Source organism: Oryctolagus cuniculus, chromosome 16 (assembly GCF_051225735.1).
Source record: "Oryctolagus cuniculus isolate XC-2025 breed Fujian yellow rabbit chromosome 16, ASM5122573v1, whole genome shotgun sequence".
NCBI lineage: Eukaryota > Metazoa > Chordata > Mammalia > Lagomorpha > Leporidae > Oryctolagus > Oryctolagus cuniculus.
This window is the reverse complement of record NC_142882.1, coordinates 27,834,713-27,842,711: the sequence shown is the minus strand read 5'-3', so window position 1 is coordinate 27,842,711 and position 7,999 is coordinate 27,834,713. Positions and strand designations below refer to the sequence as shown.

Sequence of the window (7,999 nt, the reverse complement as noted above, 5' to 3'; positions counted from 1 at the left end):
TGGTCCACTTCTGAGTTCTTACAGTCACTGCAGGGTGTCTCTGGGGGTTCCTGGGGGGTCTCAGGTGTCTCTGGGGGTTTCTGGGGGGGGGTCCCTCAGGGTCTCAGCATCTCTGGGGATCACTCGGGGTCCCTTGCATCTTTTGGTGTCTCAGGGGTTTTCTGGGGGGTCCCAGGGGTCTCAGGGTTCCCAGGGGTCTCTGGGGATCTCTGGATCTCTCAGCATCTCTGGGGGCCACTTGGGGTCCCTGTGTGTCTCTCGGAGTATCAGGGGGTCTCTGGGAGCTCTGGGGGGTCTGTGAGGGTCTCAGGGGTTCTCTGGGTGTCTCAGGTTCTCTGGGGTCTCTGGGTGTCTTTCAGTGTCTCTGGGGGTCCCAGGGGTCTCAGTGGGGACACCTGTCAACACCGATCACCCCTGCCCATCACTCAGAAACCTGTCACTCAGGAAAAACATTTTAATTCTCATACAAGTTTCTGTCAGGAAATCGGTCCTGGGTCCGAAAGGCAACTTTCCTTGACAGGGACACCCTCGAGTTTCTGTCAGAGAAGTTTTGCCAGAATCCAATATGGCTGCCACTGCTGTCCAAAATAATTAAAAATAAATTCATTAAAAATTAATTTTAAAAATTCAGAGATTAATTTAAAATAAATTCAATTAAAATTAATTTAAAATTTTATTTAAAAAATTAAAAATTCATTAAGGAATTAGTGCGCCCGCTAGCGTTGCCTAGAAACTGGGTTAAGCCCAGAGGTCCGGGTTGTCTGTGGCTGTTGCCTAGCAACAGAGAGCTGGCCAGAGGCCCTGAGGGCGCCTGCATGGGTTGCGTAGCCATGTTCCCATGGTCCTGGCCGGAGGCTTCGGGGGTCCCAGGTGGACCAGAAATGGAGCTCCTGGGGCCCCTGGGCACCTGCTGGGAACCCGGATGAAGCCCTGTGCACCTGCTAGATACCCGGATGGAGCCCTGGAGACCCAGATCCAGGGGTGGGGGAGGGGCGGGGGTCTCTGCCCTTAGGGACACTCACTGGGGCTCGGCGATCCCTCCCTTCCCCCGAATCTGGGCTCAGCCCAGAGGTGCCAGGGCACCATGTTTTCCCACGGTTCCCGGATTGTCCCATGGTCCTGGCCTGGCGGCCACTGGGTTATCCCAGCTTTGTTGAGGTCCCAGCTGGACCAGAAATGGAGCTCCTGGGGGCCATGAGCACCTGCTGGGGACCCGGATGGAGCCCCGGAGACCCAGATGGAGCCCTGGAGACCTGGATAGATCCCTAGGGACCTCTGGAGACCCAGATAGATCCCTGGGGACCCGGATAGAGCTCCTGGGAGCCCTGTGCACCTGTTGGGGACCCGGATGGAGCCCCTGGTGGAAGCTCAGGGCCTAGAGATGGGGCGGTGTTATCATGATTGGCAGCCAGAAAGAGGCGGGACTATGGTGTTTGACAGTCCTGATCCCCAAACCTGTGTCCCCACAAGGCACAGGTGGTGGGGAAGACGGTGCTGGAGTAGGAGTCCCAGGGGTTTCTGGGAGCCAGAAGTGGGGTCCTGGCTTCTCCCAGGGGATTCTGGGAGCCAGATGTGGGGGTCCATCCATGGAACATTCCAGAAAGACCACAGAACCCACAGTCGTGTGCAATGCAGTTTATGGCGTCAGTGAGAGAGAGGAGCAGAGAGAGGGTGAGCTGGGGACAAAGGCTTCCAGGACATTCTAGAACATTCCAGAACATTCTGGAAGCTTCCAGTGGCGATTGCGTCCGAGGGGCAGGGAGACATCGGCGAGAGTATCTCGGCTGTTCTGTTGCGGGGGGGGAGAACAGAGAAAAAAGGAATGTTCTGGAATGTTAAATAATGTTCAAGAACATTCCAGAGAATTCTAGAACATTCTGCAACATTCTGCAACATGGCCACACCCACTGGGGCGATCGTGGCCGTGTTGGGAGCATCTAGAATGTTCCAGGGCATTCTAGAATAATCTGGACAATCTAGAACATGGCCCCGCCCACTGGGGGCAATTGTGGCCTTGGTGGGAACATCTAGGGCATTCCAGAACATTCTGGGATATTCCGGAATGTCCAGAAAGCTCTCCTGGGGAGGTGCGGGGACCAGCTGGCACCACGGCTCTGCTCACCGGGGCCTCAGCATTGGTGTCACTGGGGACAGGTGTCTGTCAGGGAGAGAGAGACACAGCTGAGTCAGCACAGGGCAGCCCATGGGCTGCACAGAACGTTCCGGAATTTTCTGGGACTCCCTGGAACATTCTGGGTTTTTCTGGAGCCCCTTGGAACGTGCCAGCCATGCCCCCTCCACCCAGCTCTCACATGCCGGCCCCGCCCCTGACTTATGGCCATGCCCACAATGGCCACGCCCCCACTCCCACCTGGCCATACCCCCTCCACCCCGGCCACACCCCAGGCTCACCCGTGCCGGCCACACAATCCACATTCTCCCTGGGAATCCCAGTCTCCTCTGTCAGCGCCGTGAACCGCGCCAGGTGCTCGTCACTCAGCTCCTGGTCCCAGGCTACAGGGAATGCTGACTGTATACACTCACCCTGTCTAGTTGGCGCCCACTGCATACCACCAGGTTCAGTGTTGACTGTATACACTTACGCTGTCTAGTGGGTACCCACTGCTTAATGCCGGGGCAGCACAAGGTCAGCACCGACTGTATACATTCAGGGTGCCTCTGTCTAGTGTGCATCAGCTATATGCAGTCAGGGTGCCTCCATCTAGTTGGTGCCCTCAGTGTACCACTGGGGTTGGCGCCAACTGTATACACCCAGGCTGCATACTGCTGGCCGGACCCACCCGGGGCAGCATGCGGTTGGTGCTGACTGTCTACACTCAGGGTCGGGATGGCTCTGCTAGTGTGTGCCAACTTTATACAGTCAGGGTCATGATGGCTTTCTCTCTCCAGTATGCACCGGCTGTGTACAGTTGACCAAATGCACCCAGGATAGGATGGGGTCAGGATGGCTCTGCTTAGTAAGTGCTGACTGTATACATTCAGCAAAAGCCACCTGGATATCTAGTAGGTGCCGACTGTATACACTCGCCCTGTCTGGGGGTGCCAATTGTATCTGCTCACTTTATCTAGTGGGTGCCAAATGTATACAGTTGGGGGCAGGCTCTCTGTAGTGGGCGCCGGCTGTATGCACGCGTGTGTGTAGGGTGCTCACCGGCGGCAAGGGTGATGCAGCTGACTGTGCCATCAGCACCTACGTTCTGGCTGAGGAAGACAATGTGGCCGTTGTCCTGCTCCAGGAACTTGAAGTAGTTATGGCCCTCAACTGTGGGGAAGAGGCGGGCATTTGGGGCATGCCAGGGCATGCTGGGACATTGTGCAACATTTCAGGGCATTATGGAGCATGCTGGGACATTCTGGGGCATGCTGGGACATCCCAGAAGCTTTATCTAGAACATTCCAGAACGTTATGGTATTGTGTAGAGCATTCTGGAACATCCTAGAATTGTCTGGCGCAAAGTTGGAAGATTCCGGAATGTTCTAGAACATTCCAGGAGATTCAGAAATGTTCTAGAACATTCCAGAAAAACATCATGGACCATTTGTGGAAGCATCTGGAAAATGCTAGAACACTCTGGGACATTTCTGGAAGACTGTGGAACATTCTAGAGCAAATCCGGGATATTCTGGGAATTTTCTGAAATATTCTGGGACATTCTGGAACATTGTAGAACATTCTGCAAAGCTCTCTTCCTGGAATATCACCTGGAGTCACCTGCGACCCCCCCCAGGGCTGTGCACAGACAATCCCACCCCCACCCCCTGCCCCTGCCCCTGCCCCTGCCCCATGAATGTCCTGAAATTTTCTGGAACGTCCCAGAATCCCCCCCTGCACTCACAGTTGCATAGACGCCGTCCGCGTTCCTCTGGGCCACAACTGTGTGCAGGGTGCAGACCCCGTTTCCCTGGGTGGGGGGATGGGCCGGGAGGACAGTTCTGGGATCCATTACTCCTGCCTGCCTGGTCTCTGGGCTCACCTGCTCCTGCCTGGCCTGCTCTCTGGGATAGATTGCTCCTGCCTGGCCCACCCACTCGATGGCTCTGGGATCAACTACTCATGAATGCCTGGTCTCTGGGATTGATTACTCCTGCCTGCCCTCTCTCTGGGCTCAGCTCATCTTCCTTGTGTCTCTGGGCTTGACTGCTCCCCCCTGGGCCATCTGCTCTCTGATTCTGGGCTCCACTGCTTTACCCGTCGTTCTCTCTGGGTTTGACTGCTCTCCCCTGACTCTCTGGGTTCGACTGCTCTTCCCTGGCTCTGTCTCTTGGCTTGACTGCTCCTGTCTGCTCTCTCTCTGGGCTTGGCTAGTCTTCCCTATGTCTTTTGGATTGACTGTTCTCCCTGGGCCATATGCTCTGTGACTCTGGGCTCGACTGCTCTCCCCTGGCTCTCTCTGGATTCGATTGCTCCTATCTTCCCTGCTCTCTGAGTCTGGGCTCCACTGCTCCCCCCGTCTCTCCCTCTGGCTAGCTCGCCTGGCCCCACCCCCGCTCACTTGACATCTAAGCCAACCGTCAGCTCTCTGACTCTGGGCTCGACTGCTCTCCCGTCTCTGGGATCCACTGCTCCCCCCTGTGTCTCTGACTCAGGGCTCGGCTCGTCTCCCCTGGCCCTGCCCCAATGCTCACCTGACGAAGAAGGTGATCGTCAGTGCGTTGCCGCCCTGAATGTTTCCAAGCAGCACCCGCAGGGGGCCGCCGTCCGCGGTCAGGGCGGGGTTGTCAGAGGCAATGGTGATGGTGCGCCAGGGCCCAGAGACCTGAAGAAATGATGCAAATTGATGATGCGAATTAGTGATGCAAACTAATGATGCGAAGAAATGATGCGAACTAATGACGTGAACTAATGTCAATTAATGATGCGATTTAATGACGCAAATTAATAATGCCTGGGTGGGGTCAACGTTGGCACAGGGCACGCCCACCACGAGGGCGAGGAGGAGAGCCTTCATCACCGTCCTCATCCTCGTCTTCGTCGTCTTTGAAGCGTCTATTTATAGTTGGGGCTGGGGGGGCGGGAGTAGGCGGGGCCGAGGTCGTGCAAACATTTGGGTTACCGCCGGGGACGGGAGGAGGTACCTGAACGCTCCTGGAGATTTCATTCTCAGTGAAAAAACTGGCTCAGACCAGTTCCACAGTGTGAAATCCTTTAATCCCATTTCTCGCTCTACTTGCACTGGGCTCAAGCTGGCTCTGGCCAGAACAAAGTGGCCAGGGGAAGCATGGGAGTGTGTGCCAGGACCTGCCTGCGAACACCTGGCACCAAATCTGGAAGATTGTATGGCATTTCTCGCTTCTGGAATTTTCTAGAATGTTCCAGAATGCTCTAGAACATAGCTTTTTTTTTTCCTTTGGGTCAGGAAATCAGTTTCTCTGACAGAAGTTGAAAAAAGGCCAAAGGTGAGTCTTTCATGAAAAAAATGCTTTAAAAAAATTTCTGGAATATTCCAGAATGTTGTAGAGTGTTCTTTCCATCAAAAATCCATTTTTCTAACAAAAAAAGTCAATAAATGAAAAGAAATGGCCTATGGAGAAACAACATGGAAGCAAATGTCTAGAACATCCTAGAATGTTCTAGAAAATTCTAGAATGATGTTTCTGTCAGGAAACGTGTTTTAGAACATTCTTTCAGTGAGAAGATCCATTTTTCTGACAGAAAAGTGTCAAAAACATGACCCGAAATGAGGTTTCCATGGAAAAAAAATCTTAAAAAATTCCAGAATGTTCTGGAAGGTTCTTTCTGTCAGAAAACCTCTTTTACTGACAGAAAAAATCTAAAAACATGAGAAAAAATGGCCTAGGGACCTACAATCAACACACAAAAGCAATTTCTAGAACATTCCAGAGCATTCTAGAAACATTCTTTCTTAAAACCTGTATTTCTGACCAAAAAAGGTAAAAACAATCGCCCAAAAATGATGCTTCCATGAAGGAAATCTCAAAAAAAAAAAAAATTCCAGAATGTTCCAGAATGTTCTTTCAGTTAGGGAACCCCTGTTTCTGACAGAAAAAGTTTAAAAAAATGAGAAAAACTAGCCTAGGGAATATCAACAAGAAATCAATTTCTAGAACATTCTTGAATATTCTTTCAGTCAGAAAGTCCATTTTTGTGACAGAAAAAGGTCAAAAAAAGATAAAAATCTGTTTCCGCGGAAAACAAATCCTCAAAAAAATTCCAGAATATTGTAGATTGTTTTAGAAGGTTCCAGAATGTTTCTTTCTGTTAAAAAACCTGTTTTACTGACAGAAGTTTTTTAAAAAGATCAAAAAACAGCCTATGGAGAAACATGGAAACGACTTCTAGAAACATTCCAGAACTTTCTAGAACATTTTTTTCAGTCAGAAAACATGTTTTTCTTACAGAAAAAAGGCAAAAAAATGAGCGAAAATAAGGTTTCCATTAAAAAAAATCTTAAAAAAACCCAGAATGTTCCAGAATTTTCTAGAAATTTTTTTCAGTCTGAAAACCTGTTTTCTGACAAAAAAAGATTTAAAAAATGAGAAAAATGGCCTAGGGGCCAACAATCAACATGGAAGCGATTCCTAGAACACTCCAGAACATTCTAGAATATTTTTTCAGTCAGAAAATTCGTTTCTTTGACAGGAAAAGGTCAAAAAGCAACAAAAAATGAGGTTTCCATGAAAAAAAAATAAAAAGTCCAGAATGTTTTGTCACCCCCAGAATCTGCCCCAGGAGCTCCACCCGGGCCCCCCCGCGAGCTCCCAGCAGCTTCCCAGGGCCCCAGACCGACCCCGCGAGCTGCGTCTGGGTCCCACAGGGGCTTCATCCGGGTCCGCAACAGCTTCCTGGGGACCCGTGCACCTGCCAGAGGAGACCCGGATGGAGCCCCTCTGCACCTGCTGGAGACCTGGATGGAGCCCACAGAGCCCTGCTGCTGCTGCGGTGCACGCCGGGAGTTCAGTATGGGGTGGAGTCAGGACCCGTGAACCCTGGGGCTGTTTTCGGGGGGTCGCTGTGCCCCCACCCCGGCGCCCCCGGCATCCCTGGCCACACCCCAGCTCACTCTGGGCGTGCAGCCCCGTGCTCAGCAGCAACAGCAGCAGCCCCAGGTGCACGGCGCGTGGCCATGGTGGGGCGGTGCCTGGGGGACACTGCACATGCGCAAAATCCGTGAGTCATAATGGGCATGAGCTAACATGGCCCAGGTTCACAATGTGCATGTGTCAAATTGCCCAGGGTCACAGTGCGCATGTGCGCTGGGTATGTTTCCTACTGCACATGCGCCTCATTCCTGGCCATGGCGGCCATTTTACACTGTGCATGCGTCGAAATGTCCGAGATCACACTGCGCATGCGCACAGGGCGGATTGATTGTGCACAGTTCCTAAACATGGGCATGGGGTTCACAGTGCGCATGCTGTAGAATCATGGGAAAATATAAACTAGCCTGTGGGTAATGAACAACTGTCGTTAAAAATGTGAAAATGTTGTAAACTGCGAATTTTATGCACAATATGAGACAAAATGGTCACAGAGGTATTCAGTAGCTTACATATATAAGGATCCTTTGGAAAAACAACAGTGATAAAGTGGCACCAGTGCTGAGAACTCGTGGGCAGGTAGAATTGGCATGTGGATTTCTATTTTGGGGTCTGTTGATTTCAGTAGAAGGTAGTTGCTTCATTTTCAGGTCTTTCACTAGAATGTCTAACACCAAGTCTCTCTCTGAGTTAGTTACTGCTTTTTTCTTTAAAGATATTATTTACGTATCTGAAAGAGTGAGGCAGAATTAGAGAGAAAGAGCGAGAGCAAGCGAATGAGAATTTGTTTTCCATCCACTGGTTCACTCTCCAGATGGCTGCAACAGCTGGAGCTGGGCTGATCCAAACCCAGGAATTAGAAACAACTTCTAGATCTCCCACGTGAGTGCAGGGGCCCAAGGACTTGGGCCATCATCAGCTTTCCCAGGCCATAGCAGAGAGCTGCATTGGAAGTGGAGCAGCCAGGACTCAACCCAGC

General features: G+C 51.5%; 1 long non-coding RNA gene across 2 annotated transcripts; it reads right to left on the bottom strand.

Annotated features, from left to right (window-relative positions):
- Window positions 1-2,405: 2,405 nt before the first annotated feature.
- Window positions 2,406-6,669, bottom strand: LOC149121643 (uncharacterized). Of its 2 annotated transcripts, none has more exons than XR_016222299.1 (3): window positions 4,648-6,669; window positions 3,173-3,283; window positions 2,406-2,514 (listed from the first exon to the last, which is right to left on the bottom strand). It is a non-coding gene; the product is annotated as an uncharacterized LOC149121643 (long non-coding RNA). The 2 variants fall into 2 exon arrangements; XR_016222300.1 differs by lacking the exon at window positions 4,648-6,669 and adding an exon at window positions 3,858-4,585.
- Window positions 6,670-7,999: the final 1,330 nt, after the last annotated feature.